The sequence below is a fragment of the Sinohyriopsis cumingii genome, chromosome 18, assembly GCF_028554795.1.
Source record: "Sinohyriopsis cumingii isolate HCF-2022 chromosome 18, ASM2855479v2, whole genome shotgun sequence".
Lineage (NCBI taxonomy): Eukaryota > Metazoa > Mollusca > Bivalvia > Unionida > Unionidae > Sinohyriopsis > Sinohyriopsis cumingii.
The window spans coordinates 3,501,050-3,529,015 of NC_142978.1; the positions used below are offsets into that span (position 1 = coordinate 3,501,050).

The 27,966-nt window shown below is 34.3% G+C and overlaps 1 pseudogene across 1 annotated transcript; it reads right to left on the reverse strand.

The window, feature by feature from the left end:
* LOC149775979 (uncharacterized) lies at positions 1-27,966 on the reverse strand (annotated as a pseudogene). The gene is made up of 20 exons (XR_016416253.1): positions 27,838-27,966; positions 26,022-26,089; positions 22,294-22,391; positions 21,462-21,563; positions 18,590-18,697; positions 17,487-17,771; positions 16,450-16,585; positions 13,177-13,405; positions 12,331-12,806; positions 11,999-12,037; positions 11,522-11,869; positions 10,804-10,921; positions 9,071-9,250; positions 8,530-8,566; positions 5,836-6,108; positions 5,118-5,168; positions 4,428-4,462; positions 3,805-3,927; positions 3,019-3,183; positions 1-860 (listed from the first exon to the last, which is right to left on the reverse strand). The product of XR_016416253.1 is annotated as an uncharacterized LOC149775979 (transcript).

Genomic DNA, 27,966 nt, shown 5'->3' on the forward strand with positions numbered 1-27,966 from the left:
CTAGTCAGCCTCGACTTAACGTGATTCGTTATCTTTGATATAAAGTAACCACCAGGTATAAGCTGACTTTTGCGAAATGAGAGCTGTAGATATTCGGTGAAGAAATGTTGAATATGCATAGAAGTTAAGGGTGCGTAACTAGCTCTTTCGATGATGTAAGTGTCAATGTTATGTCTTATGCATTGTAACCATGAATTTGTACATATGTTGACACGCATTCATTGAAACACTGCATCCCGCTAAGTGCTTTTCTGACTTTAGTGAAACTAATACAAATGATAGTACAGATAATATGCAGAATAGGTTGCTTACTGTATCAATTACATGAATGATTCTTTACATCATAAGCATATGTATACTTTAATCATACAAGAATCAATATAGCAATTTTACAATGAAGGCTGATTGTGACTGAGACAAAATCAAAACAAAAAGATTACCGGAGAATTAGCAAACATTAAAATCACAAAGTAGCATATGGATCAAAAAGATACTTTTTCAGAGCTACAGAGATAATAACTGAAGTATAATTATCTATATCAATATATAAACAACCTAAATCACACCAAAATATTAAGAAATATTCACACTACTGATTATTATGAACCACTATATCATAACTGTAAATGTCTACTACAGCAATCAATTCAACGCAGTCCGGAAAAGCCGATTACTGTTCAGCGTTTGCAATAGCAATAGTCATCTCCAGCTGACTGTACAAATAGTTGGTCCAGTTCCACCCTGATTTCTGCAAATGTCGGTCGCTTCTCTGGGACTATGCTCCATACTCTTTGCATTACTCCATACCACCTGGTAAAATAAGTTTGATTGTCATGTTGCGGTGAATTGAAGTTCTTTAACTAAAATTAGACAACATATTTCCACCAGTGAAAAATATCGCTTGCATTTAGAGCTTGGGTTTCTGACTTCTATGAGCAATGAAAAATGAAAATAAAAACCTAATATACGAATAGAATTGAGATAATCATTTCGTTTATCGGATGCATGTTCTCAGATCAGGTATCTGTTTCATTTTTGTACCAACAGAACTGATACATTATTGTAAATTCATATACAATTTTACATATGTTAATGATGTGTGTGTGATTTGGATTTTTAACGTAGCTTCAACAAGTTTTGAGTCTTATCGCAACGATGTCTGCAGTGTGGCAGTTTATTGCATGTCTAGCACTGGGGCAAAAAGCCGCAGATATGTAGCATGACGCCCCACCTAATCACATTATCCTGCCACCAGGCTGACCAGTCCTAACACTAACCTATTAATGCTGTCACGGAATGGTGTAAATATTATTCATTAAATACATGTACTCGGGTTTCGTTTTTATCGCTGTACAACGATACCCGATGGTGATAATGTATATGGTCTATTGTATTTCGAAATCGTGAGTACGATTCGTCCTATGCCACACGTGCAAGGTGCTTTCGATACGGCAAAACGAAAAGTCTAAACGTATAAATACTTTACTGCATGTAAATGGTCTTTACAATACTAATGGTTTTGTCAGCAAGCGGCCTGCTTAAAGGATTCGCACAACTCCAGCTGTGGGGCTGTCTGAGGGTAGGAATGTCCGGGGTGTCCGGTGTTGTTGGATGGTAGGAATATCCGGGGTGTCCGGTGTTGTCTGAGGGTAGTAATATCCGGGGTGTCCGGTGTTGTTGAATGGTAGGAATATCCGGGGTGTCCGGTGTTGTCTGAGGGTAGGAATATCCGGGGTGTCCGGTGTTGCCTGAGTGTAGAAACGTCTGTTTGTCCGGAGCGTTTAAGGTGCCGGAGTGTCTAACGTCTAGTGTCCGGAGTGTCTAATGTCAAGAGTGACTAAGGTGACCCAGCTGTAGAGCCGTCAAAGGACCAGGGTGTCCGGAGGGTCTAATATGTGGAGTGTCCGGAGGGTCTAATGTTCCGAGTGATCATAGTATTCCGAGGGTCCGGAGTATGTAGCAGTTGTGAAATTGATTCGTAGGAGCTGTGGAGTGGATATGGTGCACGGGTAACGGAGTGTATCTCCATACATGTATTTTATTAGCTGTAGGCTAATTTTGGGTTAGTAAGACCTAGTGTATCATTCAGGACTGGACAGATAGATGGTATATTCGTTCTTGTGTTTAGCAACATAATTTCGCTACCTGAGCGAATACATTTTTACTATGAGTAAAAAGCTGACATCGTTTACTATTTGAGTGAACTATACTCATCTTTCCATTATTAAATCATTTGTGAATCATTTATCCTGTGGTTTTTTTTTTTTTTTTTGTGTTACTGAACTAATTTATTCGTATTTTTTATTTCCATCTTTGAATCTGTGCGTTTTATGTTAAATGGATCCAATATTTGGATTATCAATACGCACACATCTCCATAATCTACTGCTCATAAAAATCACCACATTAAACCGTATATATCTGTGTCGTCAAAACGTGTTCTGTTGTCAATCCGAAATATCCCACTTCTGACACCATTTGTAACAAGATAACCGGGTGGGATATTTCGGACTGACAACAGAACGCGTTTTGACGACACACACACACACACACATATATATATATGGTTTAATGTGGTGATTTATATGAGCAGTAGATTATGAAGATGTCTGCGTATTTATAATCCAAATATTGGATTTATTTAACATAAAACGCACAGATTCAAAGATGGAAATAAAACTACGAATAAATTAGTTCAGTAACACAAAATAAAACAGAGGAAAAATGATTCACAAATGATTCAATAATGGAAAGATGAATATAGTTCACTCAAATAGTAAACGATGTCAGCTTTTTACTCATAGTAAAAATGTATTCGCTCAGGTAGCGAAATTATGTTGCTAAAACACAAGAACGGATATACCATCTTTCTGTCCAGTCCTGAATGATACACTGGGTCTTACTAATCCAAAATTAGCCTACAGCTAATAAAATACATGTATGGAGATACACTCCGTTACCCGTGCACCATATCCGCTCCACAGCTCCTACGAATCAATTTCACAACATACTCCGGACCCTCGGAATACTATGATATTGGGAAGGGGGAGGGGAGAACGAACACAGGCCTAGACTAAAGATCTCCCATAAAACCATTCCGTACTACCAGACATCACTCTTTTCAGTAGCCCCGGTGGTGCTCTTCATACACTCTGGTGCCATCCATTTAATTGGAATTCTCTCCTATAATAATAATTTTAAGATCATGCTTACTACCACTAGTACCTTTACTTGGACATTATTCTCTTCTTATGCATACTTGGTAGTCTCTTACAAAATATAAAACATTTTATCAAACCACTGTATACTGAATCAACCCGTATTGTTGATGTCTCTTTGGCCATAACAATTTTAATGTCTAAAGTAACACATGGATAATATAATACTTTACGTGTTTTGTTCTTTAACAGTGTTTTGCTTTTATATAAAGGAAAGGAAAAACAAAAGTTAAATGTGTTGTTGTTTTAATGGTAATTAAACTATGCTTAACTCATTAGTATTCAATAAAATAATTTGAATGCGCACGCAGTGAAATAGAAGAGTAAACTATTTTAGAGTGTTAACAAGAATAAAATGTCATGGAAAAAAATACATGTTAAGAGAAATGTGAAACACAAATAATGTGCGCAATAGTTTACACGCTACCTACTAAAATGTTCTTTAATAGTATCTGAAAGCCAGATAAATTATATTCTATGTTTCTTTGATCAGAATTGAAGAATGTCTCTAGTGTATATTTCCCTTATATTTTACTCATTTCCTGGCTCATGAAATGGTGACATTGAAAGCACTGATGATACCCACCTTCTTCTCAGAATCTCCATCATTGTCATCCAGTTCGAAGTTATGTGGTCCGAACCCAGAGATTTTGACTTCATTCATGGAGGTCAAAATAATGTTCCTTGTAGCAAGTCGGCGATGAACAGTCTAAACAAATCGTAGGGTGTATTGCAAAAGGAGTAAATATATTGCAAGAAAAGGTAAAATAAAAACAAGAAGCAATTAGTATTAACAAAATAAACTAAACATTTTAAGCTCATTTACAGCCTTCAAAAATTAATATGTAAATTATGATCGCTTCAGTCCGACGAAAATAATTAAATGCCAATATGGATAAAACGTTTGCTTCATCAAACCTGTGTACGAATATATATGTACGAGGCTTTCTTATTTCCTTAAGAATATTAGTGCTTTAACTTGTACTGATAGTAATTAAAAATGATATTCTACGAAAGCTAATATAGATGATCCATCTTTGTTACTTTAGAGCTTGAACAACAGGTGTCCGGATTTTATAAACAGTTACATTTATATTTTCATCGTCATGTTGAGCCATCATTCTGCACAGAGCAAAGTCAGATCGACACATACACACACACACACACACAGAGAGGAGAGAAGATAGAAAGAGAAAGGCAAACCTTTCAAGCTCTTTGCGACCACGGTTTGACGTTTTTTGGAACTAAAGTGTAGACATGCTTTGTATATGTTGGCAAAGCGACCGCTTGTAATCAAAGTGTCGAAAACGACGTCATCACGGTTGAATTTTAATGTCCGATGTAACATATTTGTATGTTTGCAGTCTTAGAACTATTGGAAATACCAAAGCTTCATGAAATAATTTTGTCTGGCAATGCTCAAATATTATAATTATACTAATTCTACTGTATTGTATATTCTCTAATAAGACACAGATAATTGAAATATCTATTGTTACAACTTACATAATAAAAAGATAAATATTACATAATGTTTATATATGTAGACTTTTAAATTATAATCTCAAACAACATATTTACAAACGGCTTGAATTGCTCTATATGAATTACAACAAAAGCTGACAAATAATATGGGTAAAAATATGAACGTTTTGCAAGGGAGGAGAAACAAATGTTGTGCCCATCTGTCGACAAAAAATGCAGTCTGAAAGCAGACATAAGGAAAAGTAGCAATTGTCCACTACGCGAGTCTGATTAATCTAAGCGACATAGACAATACATGTATTTGTCCTACAGTGACATGATACGTAACATCAGCATCTTTCTAAATGGATAGGTGGACAAAGTATTGGTAATTAAAACGGATGAATGGTATAAAGACAGTTATTTTGAATTTACCTAGAACTCCTCCAATTATTGCCGCGGTGGGAATTAAATCTTCCTTGGCAGCTACACAATAAAAGAGAATCAGCAGAAATCAAAGATAGTTTTACGAAGTGAAAATCACGACAATCATGACGACGATGATAATGATGCTGATGACGACGATAATGATAATGAATATGTAGCACATCACATCGTAAATGATAAAGCAATGGTCATTTAGAATGATTTTGGCTGCAACTATCATAACGACGACAACGGAGAGTAGAATGACAAAAATAACTAAGACGGTTAAGACTGAACAATGTGACAAAGATTAACAAATGCAAGCGAAGTCTTATTACTTAGTTACTTTTAACAACAATAACAATGGAACGCAGGAAAGATAAATGTCACTGATTTAGAAAAACGCCTTATTAGGGATATAAGGACATAAAGTAAGGGAGATAAGTGTACATTTCGAACTAAGACAGCCAAATAGGCAACTGAAAAATAACAATTAGTAAAATATTTGATCATTTGATGGTCTTATTGATAGCACTTTCCTCACATATAAATTATTATATATTGAATGCAGGACAAGTTACTTATCTGCAAAATTGTTTGGTCACTTACTTTGATCCAAAATTTGAACTGACACTTGTGAGAGGATGAAAGACAATAGGATTCCAAAAGCTTTATTTATTGCGCCAAGCTTTAGCCAGAAATTATGCTCGATGACAAATTGCAATACCTGTTTGAAAAGAAAATGTGATATTCCCCATTCTTTGCTCTCCGTAGCCGAGATTGAAAGCTGCCGTGTATCCTGCATCTGGATCCAGTCCTATTATGTCTACAAATGTAGTATTTCTGCTGACAGTGTAAACTTTGGTTGAACCATCTTTCAAGTACAAGATGACCACAATGTCCGTCCGTCCGTAGCAGGATTCAGTTTTAGGGAGATCCCATTCCAAGCGAACACCATTAGAATTACTCTTTGCTACACGAATATTTGTTGGGCCAGAGTCTGAAATAATCAAAAGTGAACGATAACATCCATTGCTCTGCACTTGTGAAAAAACAAAAAGTTGTTTGAAAATGTTATGACAATCATGAAATCGGCGTCATGTTGAATTATCTGACATCAAAATGAAGAATAACTCAGCATTAATAGGGAACAAAACAAATAATAGCGGTATATTTTATCCTTCTTTTCAGAACTAGGTATGCCTCCCGTATAACTTTCTACAATAGTGCATTAAATATGATCATTAACGAATATATAATACTTTGAAAGCTGGAAAAGATTTATTGATTTTGAAGTCTCAAAGAACCGTATTAGTTAAAGGATATACAGTACGGGTAATTAATAACAACAATAATAATAATATTAATAAATAATAATAATAATGAGGACTTTGTAATGCGCCTAATCTTTAGCTATAGCGCTTTGCAACATTAGACAACACATATAACATAAAAAAAAACATATATAACGGTATGATTAAAAAAAACACCATGAAATTAGAAAACATAAAAAACATGCTGAAAATATTTAAGGTAAGAGAAATTATTATGTCTTTAAGTTTCTCCTTGTAGTCGAAATAAGTGAGTTTTAAGAGCACTCTTGAATGAGACCACTCTGTCTTTGTGTCTAAGTTCAGTGGGCATGTCATTCCAAGTTGCTGTGCCTTCGTATGCAAACTAACGTTGTCCATATGACTTCGTTATCATAGTGGGAATAATGAGTATACGATTGTTAGAAGAGGAGCGTAAGTATATTGCTGGTATATACACATGGGTGAGGTTGGATAGGTATGTCGGACTGGAGTGCGTCAGTGAAACGTAGCACAGAAAGCACATTTTGTGTTTGATTCTGGATCGCATGTATAGCCAGTGTAGGGTACAGCGCAGTGGGGAGGGGTGTTCTGATCATGGTACTCTAAGTATGATCAGAACAGCTGTGTTTTGAAGTTTCTGGAGTAGATATTGAGATGAACCAGACAGAACTGAGTTACAATAGTTCAGTCTTGAAAGTAATAATAAACACACAAGTGTTTAGTGGCATCACCTGAAAGATATTTGCGAATGTAGCTGATGCATCTCAGCGCAAGATATGCAGCCTTGTATATATTCATGACATGTTGGTGCAATGTGAGAGTACTGTCTAGAAAACACGTAGATTTCGTACTGAGTGTGTGAATTTAATGTTGGTTTTGCTGATATTTATCGTTTGAGGTAAAAGATGTGAATGAGAAAGTCTTTATGTTGTGATCAGAATAGCCTCAGTTGTATCATCATTCATATGCGGCTTGTTACATCTCATCCATGATTTCATATCAGAAATGCACCTCTCAACACCTTGGGTGGCTACATTTGTATATACGGGTGTCGTCAGCGTACAATTGGTGAGACACTGTATGATGATTTATGACACTTGAGAGCGGATGAGTGTATGGAATGAAGAGAACAGGTCCGAAAACAGACCCCTGTGAAAAACCACAACATAGATTAACTAGGATGGATTGTATTCCATTTGCAGACACAAGTTGTGTCCTGTTGACCAAGTAGAACTTGAACCACAGAATGTCTGTATCATGAATGCCAAATACATGCTGGAGATGAAGTAATATATTATGGTCTGTTGTGTCAAATGCTGCAGACAAATCAAGGAGGGTGAGGACTGCAATCTTTCCGCTATCTAAAGCAGAGAGAACGTCATTAACTACTTTTAGAAGAGTAGTGTCAGTACTGTGGCAAGGGCGATATGCAGATTGTACATTGCTAAAAAGACTGTTTGAATAAAGATGAGAAACAAGCTGGGGTAGAACAACCTTTACTAAGATTTTTTTGTATGAATGCGAGATTAGAAACTGGGAGGTAGTTCTTCGTTATGGTCGAGTATTAGTTTCTTCAGCGGAGTCTTTACAATGTCAGTTTTGAAAAGTGATGGGAATTCCCCGGATGAGAGAGAAGTATTAATAACATCCGTTAATGATAAAACAAGGTTGTAGGAAAGAACTCGTTTGGCAAACTGAATTTAGCAAACAACTATATCCACAAATCCATTGAATGTCTATTGAACATTGAACGTGTATCGGTGACAATTCATTTTTAATTGATTCTTTTCCCTAATTTGCACTCTGTATATTAGACAATGCAAACATACATCATATAAATGATTCTGGGAAATCACAGGCTGAATGTAGATCATCCAGGAAAGTAAAACTGTAAATGTGAACCAAACAAGACCTATGCTTTTGAAGCTTGAACTTAAGAATTAACGAACATCTGATCATAATCGCAAGATATCATGTTCCCGTAAATTTCACGATATCAGAAAACCTTAATTATGATATAATACCCTTGTAATGCTACGATAAACATTTTAGTTAGACCATATATATTTCGATCAAGATGTCTAATACATTTTAACGTGCATACTCACATTGTTCAAGGCCACGCAATTCATTTAACTTTCCCATCTAGAAGAGAAATAATTAGTTTAATGACAACCAGCTGTTTTACAGGTGAGAAGTTTTAAAATATTCATTAAAAATATTCATTACTCAAATATTTTCTCTAAAGTATTCAGCAAATTATTCAGTTTCTCAAAAGAAAAGTTATGTATGATGTCATGTTTGTAAAATATACATCGGAATATCAATACAACCTGCAAATTAAATAAAAAAATACAGCAACCTGTCATTGTAAAATTAATATTTAAAATCGCGATGCGAGAACTGTTGTGGTATTTATATGAATGTTAAATCTAAATTAGATCTCGAAAGTTTCTAGTTACTCATCTCCGAAATTTCACTTATAGATTTAGGTACTTATGATTGCCGTCTCTTTATATCATCTCAATATTATCGTATGTATTTCAAACATACAGGTTGCTTTGTAAATCTTAATAAAGGTTAAACGCTGACATACAGGAGAATATCAATAGATGACCTAATAAAGGCTATAAAATACTGATTACATACTGTAACATTAAATGTTTTTTCTAACATCGCTTGGTTGTACACTGTAACCTCTACATTTATGTTTACATGATCATGCTCTTCTTGTGCCGTCTTGAACCAACAGTTGTCAAGGTCTAGAACCTGATTCAGAACAAAGCACTTTTCAAGGACGCAAATGCAATCAACGTCGGGACATGATATCTGTAAATAATAGGATATTGCTCTTTAATCAAAACGGTCATACAGAAAGCAGCACTAAACGTGCATTTATTTACTTTAATAGTAACCAATTGTGAATATAAACAACGTGGTTTAATACGAACAATTGCAGCTCGTCGACTTCTAGTGTCTAATTTAAACGAATGCTCGTACAATGAAAATGCTTCGATAAAACATTTGAAAAAATTAGAACATGTTGAACAAGAGAATATATAAGAAATGAGACAAACGAAATGACATTGTTATACAGCGACGTACATCTGTTCATAAACTGAAGCACCAAAATCGAATCAATTTTAAGAAATTTAAGACAAAAGCGAAGTAAGATATATAAATTTGGTAAAAAGTACAAGAGAATGCTCATAAAATAAGAAAGTAACATTACATTAAGAAACTAACCAATTTCAAGTTAGAATTGAAGAATAACATTAGTACAGAATAAACAGAAATTGAAAAGAAACAGATCTTAATTTTAATTTACGGAGAAGAATATGCAAAATGGAAAGCATAGGAAAGCTGGTTTGCGTATAGTACAGTCATATATGTCACTGTCAGTGTCGAAAGTTCTAAACACATGTCTTAAGTAAATAATTAATTAATCATTTTGACTAAGTCCTTTACACATTTAAATAGAGTGTCAGAATTGTGGGATATCATCGAAATAACCAGCTTCTGGCATGCAAATGAGACATGTTGGAAATACATTTTGCAGTACCGTGTATTTGTTATTCTGTTCGGTGGTCTATATGTGGCTTTTATAACTAACTTTACTTGTGGTAGCTTCATACTCTTAGCTAGTATAAGCATCATTTACACTTTATAAGATGAGCAGTTTAACTAGGTATAGAGCAATCCTTATTAATCCATATTATTGAAATTGCAAGCATGGCAAAGAATTTCAAGATAAGATATTTCACAAATGTGATGAGGTTTTGGTACATAGAAGGTAACGTTCAAGATTTTTGACAAATTCGATACATCGAAGCAAAGTTAAGAAAACAATTTTATATATGTCGAAGATATACTTTTTTATTAAAAAGTAAAACTAGCAATTTAATACGCAATTGTTATAAGATTTGGAGTTTGCAAAATTTCGCAAAGTTAAAAGTTCCTTACATTAGGTATATAGATCGTAGTATTGTTACCCGCTGGATAGAGTTGAGAGAAATGACTCGTACAACAAATCTTTTGCAAGTAATATAAATATGATTGAGCTGAAACCTGCTAGCAAATTATTGCAATTTAAAACAAAGTTTCAGTTTGTTTAAATATTTTATATTCATATCTCAGAAGGACAGAGGAAAGCTAGTTAACATATATATATATATATATATATATATACTTGTTTAAAATATGTATCTTGTCTTGAAATGGGGTATGTATTCAATAACGTTAAGGCGAGATTTCATTACATCCTGTCACAGTTATCATAGCCTTGACGGAAGCATAAAATTAAAATCTTGATGAATAGCATAAACTGGAAAAGATTGTATTCTGTTAAAGATAAAATTTAAACGTAACGTGAAGAAACTCACATTCTTTTGTGCTCCAGCGACAGATCCACTGTATTGCACGTGGCCCGTATCATCCCGTATAAGTCTAAATCCAATTTTATGAATACCACTGTTGTCATCAGCAGCTTCGAACAGAATCCTTGCGAATGCAACAATTCGGAATTTTACTTTATAGTAGAAGGTTTTATGTATTATATTTACCAAGTTCATGTGTGTAGGTCTCTTTGAATAATTGTCACATCTCTCTTAATTTATTTTACATGAATAATAATACCTAAACCCCCCCCCCAAAAAAAAAATGTAAATACAGGACACCCATGTAGTTTTCAAGATTAAAATTTCCCATCTTTGTAACTTCAGTGAATGCAAAATTTCGTAAGATATGTTCTTTTATTGTTTCAGGCTGTTCCTTCATATTGGTTTTTTGCTAATGAAATGTATTTTGAAATAAATTTTACAAGCAGAGTTCGACACCGTTTCACTACGATCACGTCAGTTTTATTACCATTGATTTATCTAACCCGTGCGAACAGATTTGTTTATTTGATTGGGTTTAATTGTGAGTTTAAATAATATGAACGTTCGATCCTGAACGGAGTCCATCCATGGACATATGTTTGAATAAGCCCCCCTCTTAATTTTCATTGTTCAGAAAAGATAATTTTGCAAATAGATTATTTACATTAATGGAAGCTGATGTGTCCTTGAGAGTGCGAGTACCAAATACAACTTGTGTTACCTGGTAGTGTAGGTGAAGGTCCCGTTCTCTTGATTACGTACAAAATGAATTGAACTGTTCTTCAGCTTTGGTGCGGATGAATCAAAGTGAACTTCTGTTCTGTCTGTCCTTGTGTTTCCTAGAACGTCATGAGCCCTGACCCAAACTCGTGCAGTTCTTCCGTCATTTATAGTTGCATTAAAAACCAATTGCTCTTCTAATCCACTGATGTTAAACCATCCAAATGTGGGTTCCTCAGTACCGTCTGTGAAACTTGTTACTGCCTCAAAACGGATGATGCCGTTCTTGTTTGGTTTTTCACTGACATTTCTCTGACCCTCGTTATCGTCCAAACCAGGGAAAACGAATCTGTATCCAATGCATAGTAGTTGTTATATTTTAACTACCTAGAATACGGCGGATTTGTACTACCTGATCCCATTACCCGAAACCTAGTGTGCTGGACTCTCAATGTTCAGAGTCAAATCATAATTTCACGCTGAAGAATGAAATGTAAGAGTTGAGTTTTTAACAAGGCTGAGGCATGTGACAAAAAGAGCAAAATATTCACAAAATTATTCGTTCGAATTCTGTACTAAATGAAAACCTTTAAAATTATAATAATCTGAACACCGGCCTAAAAATATAATGAAATCAAATATTAAAATATACTGCTTAGAATAGAAACAGTTTAGGAGTATGAAAAAAAGCCATAATAGTTACGTTACTGCGTCCTTTTAGTTAAATTTGTTAATAAAATGATAGTCATCATAAAGTAAAATTCTTACTTTGTACTGTGAAGTATGCCGTCTTTTTGAATGTCAAGGAACTATAATGGATATGGCTTAACCTTGTTTAGAAGTTTTCCGTCTGTGATAAACTCACTGACAAAATGATTCTTCCACTGGACATGTATTTCTGTTTTATTTCCTACTTTTGTTGTCTGCCACATGTAACCTGTCTCAGGTACTGCCGACGAAACAAACATTCTTTTATCGTCAACAGTACTCAGGCTAATGCTTGAATTGGGATCATACAGTACAAAGCGTCGACAGATTTTGGAGTTATTTGCCTTATCAGCTGCTTGGAGCAGCACGGAAAACATGCCGCCTTCTGGTGGAGTGTACATGTATCGATAAATGCCATCATGTGTATGGTTGAAGTCCTTAAAGTGGACAGGATTTAACGACGACTTTTCTTCTAGTTCTCCATATGGATCTGGGGTGAGTTTAAAAATTTCCAAGTGATAGCGTTCCAATTGTGACAGATCGTCTTCCCATCCAGCCCAAGAAATGTTGATTGGTACCTACGAACAGTATTTTATCAACGTTTTACTGGAACTGATATATGCGTGATTAGTTTATTTTTAGTCAGGGACAATCTGATTTATGCGCACGCCTTAATGTATTGATATGTGGATATTTTAATGCATATAAACCACGCAAAGATAATATATATATATATATATATATATATATATATATATATATATATATATATATATATATATATATATATATATATATATATATATATATATATATATATATGTGTGTGTGTGTGTGTGTGTGTGTGTGTGTGTCTGTGTCTGTGTGTGTGTGTGTGTGATAGAAACGTTTTAAATAAAATCAGTTTTCATTGTAAATATCTGTTAATTTTATATCAATAGAAATTACCTTACTAAATTCTTTTTCAATGTGTAGGGGGACATCGGCTACTGATCTACATTTAGTGGTTCTGTCCGAGTCCGAACAGTGTATCGGTGCATAGAAATCAAACTTGAATTCCACTTCCTTCAGACCCGTTTGACCGTTATAATTTTGGGTAGTCCAGATGTTCTGCGGATGATTTGGATCCATCAGGCTCCTATAACCACCACTCGTTGCGTTAAAGACAACACTGAGCCTATTGTAAGAGAAAATTAAATTATTTATAACATATCTCTAGTCTTAACCAAACCATGAAATCATCAAGATTTTAGTTTGCGGTAACACAATTTGTTAAAAACAAGGCGTCTGAAATAAAATTTGACTAAATATAAGTTAATGTCTCTATATGGCAGTAAATATGTTGAAAACTAAACCGTTAACAGTCAATACAATATTTCGATAAATTAGTGTTGTCTATGTACTGTTATAAGGCACAAATGATTTAGGCGATAACGATGATACATAACGTGAAAAATCAATGCGTTCTAATCAGAATTGTATTGCCCAACCTTCTGCTAGCCAAGTAAAATACAAATATAGTTTCAATCAAACCTCTATAGGCTTTAGAATGGATCTTGCTGACACGTGTTTGTAATTCAAACCTCTATGGGCTTTAAAATGTAACTCGCTGACATGACACGTGTTTGTAATTCAAACCTCTTTGGGCTTTGAAATGTAACTCGCTGACACGTGTTTGTAATTCAAACCTCAATCGGCTTTAGAAAGTATCTAGCTGACACGTGCTTGTAATTCAAACCTCTATGGGCTTTAGAATGTATTTCGCTGACACGTGTTTGTAATTCAAACCTCAATCGGCTTTAGAATGCACCTAGCTGACACGCGTTTGTAATTCAAACCTCTATGGGGTGTAGAATGTATTTAGCTGACACGTGTTTGCAATTCAAGCCTCAATCGGCCTTAGAATGTATCTCACTGACACGTGTTTGTAATTCAAACCTCTATGGGCTTTAGAATGTATCTCGCTGACACGTGTTTGTAATTCAAACCACAATCGGCTTTAGAATGTATCTCGCTGACACGTGTTTGTAATTCAAACCTCTATGGGCTTTAGAATGTATGTCGCTGACACGTGTTTGTAATTCAAACCTCAATCCACTTTAGAATGTATCTAGCTGACACGTGTTTGTAATTCAAACCTCTATGGGCTGTAGAATGTATTTAGCTGACACGTGTTTGTAATTCAAACCACTATGGGCTTTAGAATGTATCCAGCTCAAACGTGTTTGTAATTCAAACCTCTAAGGGCTTTAGAATGTATCCAGCTCAAACGTGTTAGTAATTCAAACCTCTATGGGCTTTAGAATGTATCTCGCTGACCCATGTTTGTAATTCAAAGCTCAATCAGCTTTAGAATGTATCTCGCAGACACGTGTTTGTAATTCAAACGTTTATGGGCTTTAGAATGTATCTCGCTGACACGTGTTTTTAATTCAAACCTAAATTCGCTTTAGAACGTATCTAGCTGACACGTGTTTGTAAGTCAAACCTCTATGGGCTTTAGAATGTATCTAGCTGACACGCGTTTGTAATTCAAACCTCTATGGGCTTTAGAATGTGTCTCGCTGACACGCGTTTGTAATATTTTTTATTCAGCACACTAAAATGTAGAGATGTCAGCCAAGTGGAAAACGTTTAGCAAACAAGAGAAAATGAGGCAAGCAATTAAATACCTAAATCTAACTATTTATCATATCAACACAAACAAACGTTACAAGTTTGTATATTAATGCGGAACCTAAATATCGCGATTGAACCTAACAGTTTATTCGTGTCATTTGATAGGAAGGTGGCATGAAATGCTTACAACCCAGTGTTAAACAATTTGAATATCGTGTTCCTGAAACAAGTTACCATATATTTTGTAAGCCTTGCTTATTTCCACATAAAATGACTAAAATATGTTTGTAACATACATAGGTGTATATCTGTTTGCAGGCATTACAACAAACATAATTCATCCAGATATCATGAGTGAAACAGAATGCTATTTTCAGGAGTTACTACTGAGAAAGATATTAACTATCTATTTGGCGGTGTTCGACCACGTCTCTTCCACGTTCGTAAATATCATTGGTCACTGTACTGATGTGCTCTTTTTCATGTGTTCGATTTAACATTACAGTTGCAAAGGCAGCTTGAGTGACAGAAGGTAAACATTATTAATACGAACTGGGGAATATATGGTTGCAGTAAGACAAGATTATATTCAAACAAATTGCTCGTTTGATTAATAGTAAGTACAGAAATGTAATTATTTTCTTCTACAAGTACAACAACAGAGAAAAATCATTGACATATCATACAATGCAGCTATGAAGAACTTATGTTTGATACTCAAAGCATGAGTTTCACGGGTGCTTTAACGTTGTGCAAACCGAGTGGCTAACGTTATGCAGAAAAGTTATACAGCAAAAGTACAAATGTCTATGCAATACCTGTCAAAGACGACTTATTTCCAGTTTTGTTTAAAGTGTATTCAAATTCTTGCAGGAGCTACCACGTATCTGTTCAATTAGCAACAAAACACACATAATTCGTAAATCAAGTGCTATTAATCTTAATACTGACGCTCATTGTATCTAGCTTGATGTGATAAGTAAGTGCGAGAATAGATTAAATGGTAATTAGTCAAAGAGAAAGAAGGTATTCATTCTCAGATCAACAGAAGGACAATGCTGATGCTCACAAAATGTATATTTGTAAAAGAAACTGTGAATACAGCAGCATCACTATCAAATGTGGGCGGCTTCCACTTAGATAGGTAAGAATGAGCTTTTCACCGGGTCTGCTTATCTAGTAAATTACTCAGTTGTACGGTTCAACAATGTCGAATATCTTAGTATGTTTCCTACCTTTATGTTGCTTACAAACTATTGTGTGCATTTTCACTGTGTAATTTTTTCAAAAATAAATAATAAGTGGTGTACACTGCTATGCATAAGAAATAGCTGGAATCGGAATTGATCAGTGGATAGGATTGCTTTTTTGTTGTGCACCTGCAAAATTACACGCAAACAATACTGAAACTATTGCACATAAAGCTATCTCTTGTGCATAATAATTTCCGTTTCCTATAAAATATTCACATGCACAATTGACAATGAACTAATTTAGGGCTTCTGCCAATTCATTCTACAACTCAGAAAAGTTCACTTTTGCGCGTTATGGCTTAAAGTTGTATGGAACAAAAGGAAAGAGAAACAGAGACAGAGAGATCACCAGTCGCCATGTTCTATGTTTGTTGAGAATTGATTGTCAATGATTGTGCAGTTTACGGTGTCATCTCTGGGTTTGATATAAGACAGGGCTGGGCAGTAGTAATTCTTTACTTGAACGACGTAACGTGTTGGACCCCCTAGACGTTGAAATAGATAATATATAGACACTTTACGACAGAACAAACAAAATAATGCAATAAAACCTAAAAATGTTTAACATTAAGTAACTCTCCAAGTCTTCTCTATAATGTAAAAAAAAACGCCTGATATAATTCGACTTGAATTTGGGCAAGATGTATTGACTCTATAATTAAAGAGATACGTGACACTTTGTTGAAGTGATGCATGATTTCTTCACTTTGTTATCACTTTTTCACAAGCCGACAAACATACAAATCCACCACACTATTACCCTTTCAAGCGTCGTATGTTTCAAATAGATAGAAAACAAGATTTATGTTTTCAGGCGGAGTTGACAGCAAAGTGGCTATTATCGATCATTTAATAAGACCTAAGATGTTCTATCTATCTATCTATCTATCTATCTATCTATCTATCTATATATATATATATATATATATATATATATATATATATATATATATATATATATATATATATATATATATTATAAAACAAACAACACCAACACGTAGAATGTGTGACCGGTTTCGCTTTAATGCTTCATCGGACTCATCACTACGTCTATATACATACATATCGCTGCTTCTATCCATAAATGCCGGTTGTTAGTTATAAAGGACTGAAATGATATTGGAAGCTCATGAAAAAGAGATCTTGAAAGACTTACAAATCAGGCTAGATAGGAATATCATTAGTATTTGAGTGTGCGAGAAACCAGTCTAACGTAAAAGTAAATATAAAACTACTAAGGACTTGTCAATTACACTGACAAAGGCTCCAGAAAAGATTTTAGGATCCCTCAACACTTTCAAAGAGATTTTAATCGCTCAGGGAGAATGTACGATGATTGGCGTGAACAGGGAGAATGTACGATGATTGGCGTGAAGCCCTTACCAAGTCGAGGAATCTTTGATATGCTGAGCAGAATTTGACCATCAACAATTCCAAAGTCAGATGCATGTACATACAAAGGCCTGATGGAGAGAGATGGATGCGTGTAGATCGACTCGAACTCATATTTCAGGTAGTTAAAATCCTTCTGGTTACTCCAAAATGTGTATTTCTCTTTTGAGGTACCATCCATTGAATAGGCGAATTTGATAGAGTTGTCCGTACGTCTAACATGTGCCAAAGTAACTGTGCTAAGAGCGATGACTGGCATTCCTGTTTCGTTCGTCACTGATGACGAAGATAACAATAATAATAATAATAATAATCCAGGCGGTGTTGATTGCATTGTAGAAGAAGACGATGATGAAGTATGTACCTTTCATTTATATATCTTTCATTTGAAATTCAGTTTTGAGGATATGATATAGGTTTAACAAGCGCTTTTTACATTTTACATTAAGTTGTAGCACTAACTGTTTACGTAGACACTCTTTAATGGTAACCTAACTGCAAGACGATATATTAAGGCATTATCTCGAATTAACGGCGTAGGTCTTTAAGGACAATGTCTCCTTTACTTTCATCTTTAAGCACTAAGGTTTGATTATACTTTTTTCAAAGGTCTAGGAAATAACATCGTCTTACCCTTAGTAAAATGAGAATATTAAGTGTGTATTATTAATTTTTTTTTTTCACCAATAAACATCGGATACAAAAGGCGAAACAAACAGTTTCCTCGTTCATTACTTCGTATGTTTCTAGACAGATGGCGAGTTAGAAAAAGACAATCATACATGCATACATACATACACACATTCACGCATACATACATACATACATACATACATACACACACATGCATACATACATACATACATACACACATACACACACACAGATACATACATACATACATACATACATACATACATACATACATGCATACATACATACATACATACATACATCTGTACATAACCATTTATATGCGTACGATCACATACGTATCCGAATGTGCATCTGTTTACATAACTGCGTCTCTGCGTGTATTTGACAGATTATAGATATGAATGTGATCCGTAAAAGGAAATTAGCAGCTAGTTTACTTGTTAAACATGCGTTTTGGTGACTCCCGATGAATCCTTTATCACATTCACAGCCATCCGGATATCGGCATGTTCCTTGGTAGCATGGTAACAGATGCGAGCATTCCACTGAAATTGTAACGAAAGCTAATATCAGTCTACTGTCTCCGGCAAGTGGCGGTGAGGATAGGGATGCTGTTGGGAGCATTTGTCTGCAGATGAACTTTAGATGATATTTCAACTTCGCGTATTGTAACGGGGAAACTCTGCACCAAAAGTATATTTTGGGAAAATGTGGATTTTGCAATGGAGGCAGGAGGTTGGCATAAAAAAGAAACTGTTCTCTGTAGCAAAACCATTGAGCATGCAGTGATTGCATAGCTATAACCTTTAAGCGTGTATTTTTCTCAGGGGTACTTTTTAGCGATTTGAGTGTTGTAATAAGATCTGCATATTAAATCCCTTCTGAATGTGTCAATATTTATATTATACCTTTAATAGAACCACAAATCAATAAATTATATTTCTTCAAAGATTAAAATACAGAATTTGCTAAATCATACGTTCCCTATCTGCTAAAGAGCATAAAGAAATCAAATATCATCATTATTTCAAAAATCTAGTCGACTTGAAAAAAAAAGAAAAATATTCAGATTCATTTAAATAGCAAATATGTACATACCATCCAATTTAGTTGTTTAAACAAATTAGGTAAAGAATATTCAAATATGTGCTTGGATTATGATTGAAAAATTGATTAGAAGAATATAAAAAAGTGTTTTATAAGCGTGTGGGATATTTTTCGATTCAGATAAAATGATTCATTGTCTGGGTTTTCTTTCCATAACCAAAAAATTGGTGTTATTTTGATACGTCAGTGCCATTGTACGAGGTATATTAATATGGCAAAGACATCCACGCTAGTGAATGTCTACAGTTGCCACAATTGATCTAGTCCGCCAGGTTCGATTCTAATTTCAGTCTTGTGCATGCTTAAGATATTTTATTAAAACAACCTATTTTCTATCGTTTTCCTCTCGGGACTAGAGCTTTAAATTTTGATGTAAAAATTCAACTTTTTCTTCATTCGGCACTTATATTACTGCAACGAAACATGATATCTCAACGAGAATGGCCTGAGATAACGAATCATTCTTTTGAGGGGTGAAAGTATAATGAGGCAATGGCGATTTTCGCCAGAGCCATTATCGTTTGTTGATAATGAGACTTAGTCTAATGTTCATGATTCGCTTTTCGTTACATTCTTGTCCGTATGTAAAATTATGAAGTTAAAGTTTAATCGTATACCATGAAGAAAAATTGCTAATTTAAGTATTGAGAATACACGGATTCTATTTTTCCAATCTTACACTGCATATGGAAAATATTAATAAGGACTCTTTACGAAACAAATGTACTTTTCAATACCTCCTGGCGTCTGAACAATTTGACTTTTGTGTGCATATTTAACACTAGGAGAAACAAAAGGTTATTGGTGTCCTAAATTTCAAATACGAATACAAATTTGACTATAGTGCGGAGTTCAAAAAGTCAAGCCATAAGTACAATAATTCGCTACGAAATGTTTCAAAATTAGAAGCTCACTATGGGATTTTCACTGAATTCACCATCTTAGTTCACAAAATGTAGCTATATACTATTTCAATCAGATTTAGCAAAGATGAAACCGGGTCAGCATATATAATGACCCAGAGACTCGGTTTTTTAATCCATGGCTGATGCGTCCTATCGTCTCGAAACGATACATGTTAGATAAAGGCAATGATGCCATGTATATTCTTATATATTATTTACACCAGCATTACCGTTTTCAGATAAACGTTAAGCCTAAAGACATGTGACATATTTGCAACTTCATCTAGTTCTTCGTCAAACTTTTCTGTCAGAAACAAAAACAAGGTACACCACACCTAATCTGTTCCTTATATGATATCCATGGAGATGATAAATATTTCTGGATCAAAAAAACTGCAAAGAAAAAATAGTGGAAAGAATAAATAATCAATTCCATTTATATTTAAAAGTAGCTTTGCAGAGTAGAAAACTGCATTAATTTTACAAAGCACATGTACAACTCTGCCCACTTACTATGGAAGCCACCATGAAACCTTAATAGCCACACACATTAAATATTTTCTTCCTGACTTCAGTATATTTGCTCCGTTTCATTAGCTTGACAATCTGTTTTCTTCTTTGACAAAGGTATGTCATAAAAGATAACATAATTGTCCCTCGAACTGATCTGACACACAGATATCGGAATTTGATAGGTGTGCTTAAAAGGAAATGAACTTTAATTGATGTATGTGCCTTTAAACATCAACTAAGTAGTGTTCAATATATACGACTGATTTGTTACCATCTTTCGCGCTGATAATGCAAACCGCAAAAGCGAACGTAGCCGTGATATATATGATTATAACATCGTTACGTCTAATCCAATATATTGCCAATGCATTGATCTACCGATCGGCTATTGCCATTATAATTCATCTCGGAACAGTTAACTAAACAACTAGCCAACAATTTTTTTTTGAAAAACTAAACAGCAAATAATTAAGATTTTTTTTCAGATTATGTAGACAGACAAAAAACCAGCTTATAAGACCGTCAAACTTGTGCAACGTTCTATATTTATTGCGTAGTAATTATTGAAGGTCTTTTAAATAAACACTTATTTCAAACATTAATATCTAAGACAAAGGCGTTTGGGACCTGTGACGTAGTTTCAGTGTAAGCATACATAGAGAGAAGAAAGCAGTGGCAAACATTTGCATTTGAACGTGGTCTCCAAACTAAGTCGACAATAAGGAAAGAAATGCATGGACGACAAATAGGAATATTTTAAGCAAATACATCCTTATGTACCTACATCTGCCACAGGCCGTAAAACGTCCAGTATATCCTAATGGACAGTCGCACGTATTAGGTGCTATACACTTTCCACCGTGCTTACAATCTGGATTACATATAGCTAAAGAAACGAAAATAAATAGTGTTACAAAATATGTTTAGATCACGAGTAGGAACATAAAATAGTTGCAATAACAATAAAAAAGTCAACTTAGAAAACCACAACTTCTCGTATATTTCAGACAGATAAATAAAACCAAATTTCTGAAGTAAAACATAAGATGATTCTAAATAATGCATCACATGCATCACCTAAACGCAGGTCATAACAAGTAGCAATTTGTTTTGAGTTCAAAACTAACGTATAGTTCAATATTACATGGCATTTATGTACGAAATAATGATAATAATAAGGAATGTGCCTTCTGCATTTAAATTCAAAATAGAAAATAATCATTGAAAAGCAATGCAAAGTAAACTTTTGGTACATGTTTTTCTTTTATATTTTGTTGTTGTTATAGTTGATAATTATATTTTCGGAGACAAATACTTAACATAGCACACTAAGTACAAGAAAATGCAATACTTATATGTGTTCTAGGTTGTACAATTATAACTTTGACATTAGAAAAGACCGACTATTAAATTTTGGATATGGCATTTCAGTATTATTTTAGTCGGTATTTCATTAGTTCAATAATGCGCAAGCCTTCACGTTTAATAGCTTAAGTTGGACAAAAACAGAAAAGTTGAAAAGTAACTTCACTATTTAACAAAACGCCCTGAGTTAAAATATGTTGCTCATTTTCAAAATAGATTCCGTCAAATCTCAAATACAAGGCTACGCATACCAATATTGCAGTTCTGGTCACCATTGTGCCTCCATCCGGAACAACATTCTTGGATATAATACGGCTGCTGTCGCTCGCGCAAGGCATATTGATCACACCTTGCAAAAATGGTAGAAAAATGAAATTGATGAAAAACGGCGATTTTAAATCTCGGAAATTAAACTCGTAGGCATAAATTCAAGTCGTTTTAAAGCAAATCTTAGTTAAAGAATACGTTGTTCATTTTTGCAAAGCATTTGGTATTTATCAGCACCCCTTGTCCTTGGATTCAACAATTGTGAAGAAAGTAAACACAGATTTGCTTTGGTCCTTGTTACAGGGAAATGAAGACTGTCGCAAACTGACTTAGAATTAGTCACTTACTTTATTGATACATTAAACAGGATTTAATTTTCAATATAATAAAGACCTGGAAAATGTATTATCTGAAGTCGAATGTGGTAAAAACGTATTATTCGAAGTTGTATTTAGAATACCATCTCATATCAGTCATATGTCCTTGACAGTGATAGTTCTCACCAGGCAAGAAGCTCGAGCGCTTCATGATACCTGATAAAGGGTTTTATAAACAAATGCTATGCAAGGTAAAAATCTGGCATTCACATGTACGGTCACTATTGCCATTCATAAAAACATGGGCATTTAACACGGCCCGATTAAGGTATGCAAGTTCGTTATTTCTTTTAGCATTTTGAGTAATATGGAGTAAAAGTTTTGTAACATCCCACAATTTGGAATTATGCTTTTGGGAGGTAATGTATTTTTCCTCTTTTTTAGTTTATATAGAATAGGAGTTCTGTGAAACAAAACGTGTTGTTAAGAACTTTAGGAACAGCCAATCACATTTAAAACCGTTTTAACTGCAGTTATTAGTTCTTTGTTTTACAATTATGCAGTACTGTTTAATTCATTATAATCATAAACTAAATCATCTTAATTTTGTTTCGAGTGTTATCTCTGTTCTTCATTAGTAGCATTCCAATTGTTCATTATGTGACAAAGGCATAAAACACTAAAAAATATTGTTTTCAATAATTCCATATAATTGCTATACTCAGCTGATACAAACACAAACTATAATTTTTCCTTCGTAACACCTCACTCAAGCAAGAAACAAGCATTATGATATGCGTACTATGTTATTATCTATCTATTTATCTATCTATCTATCGATCGATCGATTGATCTAGATAGATAGATAGATAGATATATAAATAGATAGATAGATAGATTGGGCGCCTAATTTTAATTACAGGTAACATACTTTATTTGTAATCCTAAGAGGGCATAATACAACCAGATAGTTGCACATTACAGATTGCAGCATACTTGTTATATATATATATATATATATATATATATATATATATATATATATAGAGAGAGAGAGAGAGAGAGAGAGAGAGAGAGAGAGAGAGAGAGAGGGGGGGGGGTTAGGTTTGTAGGTAGGTAGTTAGATAGATAGACAGTGGAAATTACATACTTTGATTTAGCATACAATGTCAACGTGCTTGGTGATCATGGATTTATAATATCATGTTTATATAAACTACAGCTAGCTTCCGACCGCTCTAGTAGCCTAAGTGGTTAGAGCGTCCTCTTGGGAGGTCGTGGGTTCAAAACTTTGCCCCATCATACCAAAGTCATAAACTGGTTCTAAGAACTGCCCCGCTAGGCTCTACGCATTAAGAGGTAAGTGCTAAGTTTGGTCGGCCTTGTATCAAGATAACTAGTTAAATCAGAACAACAGCTAGGGTCATTCAACCTATTTGGCTGTCGGCCAGAAATGGATAAAATGCTTAAGGTAATAGGCCGCATAAACAATTCCATATCTCTAATGATGCATATTAATTAAACTGCATATTTTCGAAAGGACTACCTACATGGCCGCGGTACGCAGAAGGCGAGGGACTGTCCCTGCACGCGGACCTTCGGCCGCTGCTTGGACGCGTCTTTCTTAGGAATATTTGAGAACGATAACAATGTTGGTCTTAATCACCTACTCTCACCAAATTACGTGATTCAAGTTAGAATATGATACATATAGGATGCCGAACACTCACGGGATCATGAAAGAAGCACAGAGAGTTTAAGAAATCGAGTAAATTATAGGTCGCCGTGATTTACTTTTGTTGTCATGGTGAGGTAGAGATTTTGAGTGCCATCAGTTTCATGACTCAAGCACGAATAGTGTTGAGAAATAAACATCAAACAAAATTTAAATCAAAGTCAGTTTAACGCAAATTGCGAGACAAACTGGCTTAATTTTGTGAGGAGTATCTAACGCTCATCAAAATGCACCTCCCCCCACCAGTTTTAAGATTCTATATAGGATGGTCTGTATGTAGCAGATTAACGTCTATGTTGACTGACCTAAAACACTTTACGTTGGCCGGTGAAATATAGAACATAGCGACATCTTCTTGTTGCAAATACTAACAGGAGCTCATACATTTATGATGATTAATGGTTCTAGTATGAACAGAAATAAACTTAAAATCACAGAATGTAGACAAGGTCAATGAAACATTTAAAAAGTTATGTCGTCATAGTAAAATGCACAATCGTAACACGCAGTTAACATCATTAGCCCGTCTCCAGTTTGTAGGTCTGCAAGAGTTACCCATCCGTGGCTGGTACAGCAGAGGAGAGATAAATGTTTTAAAGCAACTCTAAAATTTTAATGTAACCCACATTCTGCTATTACAATGTCATATAATCTTTACTCAACGGCTAAATGTATATTACGTAAATAATGTCAACTAAAGATTTTAAAACACAGGATATTGACGAAATAAGTTATTATTACAGAATAGTTGCAATACGCTTCCCCCCTTTTGCAATCCAACTAAGTTCCTCTATATGGAAACATTGTAACGATTCTTTGTTTTGACAAGATTTGCCTCTCAATATAAACATAAAAATAAGAGATTTATCAGATTCAGTTTATTTGTTTTCTTTTGTAACTTGAATTGATATGTGAAGTGCTGAAAACTGCACGTAATGCAAGCCACTGATAGCAGAATCATTTTTAACTTTACATTACCTGGGCAAAATAATTGATCTATCCCGTCGCAGATGTATCATAAAGAAATCATAAATTGATACTGCTAATAATAAATTGTAATATGAAGGGATGTATGAAAATGAAAAATTGTTTATGGCTGAGAACTTTAAGTGCGGACGATCATTAGATTAGAATTGATTAATAGGACACTTTTAAGATTTACACAGATAACCATGGTACGACAATATGGCACAAATGTCATGCATTTTGAATGAATTATTGTGGTTCAATATATTTAGAGTTTTAATTATACATAGTTTATTAAAACTTGAATGTTGATATAGTAAGAGGTGGACACGTGATTTCCAAAATGAAATTTCAAACAGTGAAACGTAACTCATAAAAAAATATAAATTATAAAGCACGTCGTCACTTTTCAGTTATTCTTCAGGGACTATCAATTTATCAGAAATACAATAGTATTTGAACGTAATTGACGAGTTCTACCTCTCTGGTAACCCTGACATGACGTGGAATAGGTTTTCCGGCCAAAGCTAAGATCATAAGAATTAGAACCTTCATCAATGAGGTTTTCCCTACATTTGCTCTATCACTTATTCATCGTGCCTTGATACTAGTTGAATTGATATAAAAATAATAGGTAGATAGCTGAGGTAAAAAATTTGTCACTTGAAGGGCATAACTAATCATTTCTACTTACCACCACAAACACGTTTTTGCACAGTAGCTTTCCACCATATCCTTGTTCTCATATACGAGCAAACATGCCTGTAGTTTAAAAAAGAATTAAATACTTTAAAGTAAACAATACTTTGTACAGAAATTTGAAATCCCTAACAAAACTGTATTCGAAAATGAATACATTTTGTTAAGTTTGTAATAAATGCTAAATTAAATAATAATTGAAGCTGGCTACTTGCGAAAATTCTTTAAGGGAACCAAGGATTTAAGAGCGCTGAATCTGACAGTTCAAGTATACGTGTGTGATGTTGTTCAAAATTATCTTGAGAGTAATTTGATCGAAGGTTATAAATAAAAATTATCACAGGCTTTAACGATAGGACTTTTAGATAACATTGTCTCTCTCTCACCAGTACTTCCTTAATTATTGCGAAAGACCAGTTTTTCATTGGCAGTTATATTCTCGACAAGCACAAAACACACCAATATATCTTTCGTTCAATGAGTCAAGTAAGGAAACAATGTATGTTATCTATTGTGAAAAAATAGACGTTCTGACAAGTAAGAACATTAAACTCTGGAGAAACCTTATCTTACTAAAATTCTCGCATTACATAACAGCAAAGCTACGTCTAGCTTTATTTTTATTGATTGCTATCAGTCACGAAACAGACAATATATATTTAGCAGTCCCACAGTACACATAAACTTTGATTTACTAAATTCTGACTTTGTTTAATATGCTCAGCACAAGTAACCTTGCCATAGGTAGCCATTTTACCTAGCGCATCAAATCTAGGCGAGAGAAACGAAACCGGTACATTTGAAACAAAGTGAACAAACAGACTGACTCCATATAACACTGACATTGGAAATTTTGCAATGGACTTGAATATAATATACAATTAAGTCCGTTGTTGTTAACTTAGGGTTGAATAAGAAAACAAGTAAATCCCATTGCATAACCTGATATCTACATGGCGTCTCTTTATGTAATCATATATATATATGGGTGGGTGGGTGGGTGGGTGGGGGTGTGTGTAAAGAAATTTAAATCAAGAGTGTTGAGATTTTAAGTGTTCGGCAAATAGCTATTGACAGATCATATGTTGGTATGATTTGGCCTTGGAAGTGGGAAAAGAGAGTACATATACAATCATTCGCCTTTCAAACGGCTGAATACTCTTTCAATTGTCGGTGTTTGTGATTGATGCAGGAGCCAGAGACATGTCATAAAATCTGTTACTGTAGGTATCAGGCAACTTTGTATTATGATGATATTATTATTTTGGAGCAAAATACATATTACACTTAAAAATAAAGACGAATAAATACTTTTGTTCAAGGAATAATTTCCCACACCAGTAGCACATGTATAATGCATTAAAGAAATAGATTCAAATAAATAGTTCAATAATATTATCAGATGGATAAATTAGTGGACAAAACCCATGAAGCAGCAACAAATGAACAATAACAAGTGGAACCAATTATATTTGTTGAATCAGTAGTGAAACATCAATCGATTAGATAATATTTGTAACACCTGAAAGCGTAGAGTATACATATTAAACGAGCAAACAACAGTCTCAACAATACGAACCCTTCCATATACAAGTATTAATAGGCATTCGTTTTTACTACAACAATAATGACAAGAACAAACATAATAACATTAATTTAATTACCATTTACTATAGCTACTACTGTTTATACTAAAATATTTTTATCAACTCAGAATAAAAGATGACCTAATTTAATAAAGAATAGCTACTAGGATCATATGTTGTCTTTTTAATCTAAGAGGCTGTAAACACACATGTTTGATTACTCACCCATACCACGCTTCTCCGACGGTCATTTGAAGTAAAACAAGCCCCAACAAGGATGGAATCAATACAAGTTTAAACTTCATCTCAGACTTTGTTGATTTAAATTTTGTTTAGGGTCTAATTTGTTCTGTA